This window comes from Rattus rattus, chromosome 10, assembly GCF_011064425.1.
Source record: "Rattus rattus isolate New Zealand chromosome 10, Rrattus_CSIRO_v1, whole genome shotgun sequence".
Lineage (NCBI taxonomy): Eukaryota > Metazoa > Chordata > Mammalia > Rodentia > Muridae > Rattus > Rattus rattus.
In genome coordinates, this window is record NC_046163.1 from 80,465,783 (window position 1) to 80,468,736 (window position 2,954).

A 2,954-nucleotide genomic window follows, 5' to 3' on the forward strand; every position below is an offset into this window, starting at 1 on the left:
AAGTTAAATATAACTTCCCAGCCACTTGTTACAAACATCCTATCGATTACATATTTGTCTATATTACAGTGCACTTTATACTCAGTCAAGGATATTTTGGAGAGAATAAGAATGTATTTCTATTGCTTATAAGAAATATATTTTATGCTTCTAGCAGTGTAAGTAAAGAAGCCATACAGTGTGATTTGAGGAATTCATAGTTCTCCTGGAGTGAAGCAAAAATGATGAGGTGAAGGTGTGAGAAGAATGAAGCTGTGAGCGATTACAGAGGATTCCCAATGAAGTAAATATAGCCACATTCAGAGGGACTGTAATGCAGGTTCAAGCATGGGTACTCACCTCATATCAAAGGCACAGCTATTTTTTTTTTTGAAATTCAGGATTACAAAGCAAGATGAGGGTGCTTTCCTTTAGAAATATATGCTAATAATTGTAATGCAAGCAAGTGATTGCATCAGATTAACGGGATAGTCTTCCAAGCATCTAAGATAATTAAAAAATTAAGTCAAAAGATTTGTCTCTCTTTCAATTTACTATCATTTGTAATATGTGCTGGAATTCAAATACAAAGTAACTATATTTGACCATAGTTGGAAATCTTTTTTTTTCTTTGTATTTGTTTACATAGTGGATTATGTTGATGGGTTTCCATATATTGAACCATTCCTAAATCCCTGGGATGAAACCTACTTGATCGTGATGGATGATTGTTCTGATTTATTCTTAGATATGTTTGCAAGAATTTTATTGAATATCTTTCAATTGATATTCTTAGGGGGTTTGGGGTCAGGGAGCTATTTGACCAGTTCAGTTCAGTCCCATTTTTTCTTTTAAAGTTACAAGTCTAAAGAGAGTATCCATATTAGAAGAATCTCAAATGTCGCACAAACATGTAAAGAGATGTTTGGCCTCCTTAGTCATCATGAACAAGTAAATGAAAATTACTTAGAGGTTCCATCCTACACCTATCAGAATGGCTGAATTCAAAAACATAAGTGAGAACACATACTGGTGATGACGTGAAGCATGGAGAACACACCTCTGTTGATGGTGGGAGTATACATATACATAGCCACTATGGAAGTCTATATACAGTTCCTTAGAATACTGAAAATTGTTTTACCTCAAGACACAGCTCTACAATTCTTGGGCATATGTCCAAATGATGCTCCATCTTACCGCAAGGGCACTAGCTCAATCATGGTAATTGCAGCTTCTTTCCTAATATACAGAAACTGAGAGCAGTCTGGATGTGCCTCAACTAATGAAGAATAAAAATATGTGTTGCATTTTCACAATGGAATAAATCTTAACTGTCATAAACAATAACATCATGCAATTTGTAGGCAAATATGTGGGAATAGACAAGACTTTCCTGAATGAAGAAAGCCAGACCCTGAAAGAAAAAACTGGTATGTACTCACTTATAATTGGACATTAGCTATTAGTAAAGAATATTGATACTATAATGTACAGACTCAGAGAGGCTAAGAGCTAAGGAGGATTCATACGAGGATGCCTATTTCTCCCTAGGAAGGGGAAATAAAAAAGATTTTGCAGGTGTGATAGAGTTGGGTAGGAATGGGAACAGGATGAATCAGATGGAGGGTAATGGAAGTTTTGGAGAAAGAGACTACTGGGAGACATGACTGGAATTGGAGGGGGTTATCTTTTGATGAATGATGTGAATACCAGGTACAGTGAAAACTCCCTGTAATATGTGATAGTAAGTTCAGTAAAGTCTCCTTCTAATTGTGAATGTTAAGGCTGAACTGGTCATCTTTTATAGACTGTCAAGGCTAATAGCAGTTGGTCTGGAACATCAACCCACTCACAATAACTTTAATCTACAATATGTTCAGGATATGCTGTGATAATATCAGAACAGAAATTGTGGGAGTAGCCAACTATGATTTATTCAACTTGAGGCCCACACCATGAAAAAGAGGTATGTCTGACATAGCACAGAGCAGGAAAACCCAAATACCTACAATAATATCAAACATGACTAGCAATAAATTATATCCAATTAAATGACTCTTAATGATATTCTGCTATACTCATAAATTTATGCCTAGCCCAGGTTTCATCAGAGAGGCTTGATTCATCAACTGATGGAAACAGATGCAGAAACCCAACCTGAACATTAGGTAGAGCTGGAGGAATGATGCAGAATGGGGATGGGGAAAGGACTGTCTAAGCAGAAGGGTATAGTATCAGGGCACACAAAAATATAGCCCACAGAATCAAATAAACAAGATTTATAGGATCTTACAGAAACTCAAACTGCACACATGGGTCCTGTACAGGTCTGAGTTCGGTACTCTGAATTCCTTACAATTATGTAGCTTTGTATTCTTGTGGGATTCCTAACAGTGGCATTGGTGTTTGTCCATGACTATTTTGCCTACACTTTGGACCCTATTCCTAGTCTTATTTGAACATAATAGGTCATGTACTATGTGTATTCCTAAGAGATCTGGTTTGTTTGTTTGTTTCCTTGCTGGCTTGTTTTTGAAGGACAACCAAGGAAAAGTGGAATTCGTGGAGTGGGGATGTGGAGAGAGAGACTGAGTGGAGATGGAGGAAGGATGAAAAAGGAATAAAAGAGGAAAAAGAATGTAAGAAACAGAGTACTACTTCTTAGGGCAAAATATCTATCAAAGATATAACAGGCACCCTACTAAGACACAGAATTACTAGTTTCTAGGCTCCAGGATCTTTCAAAAAAGGAAAGTGAATGTACTTTAAATGTAATGTTGGTGGCCACACAGCTTCCCCACTACCCAATTCCCTGACTTCTGTTTGGGAATCAGTGAGCCAGACTATAGGCATCTGTGCAGCCATCCTCATTCACAGAAGTGTATAAGAATTCCTTTTCTTTAATGTGTTCCTTAGTTTCTCCTGTGACTGCCATTGCAATGCTGTTGTCTGTCTATTGATGATATTAATAA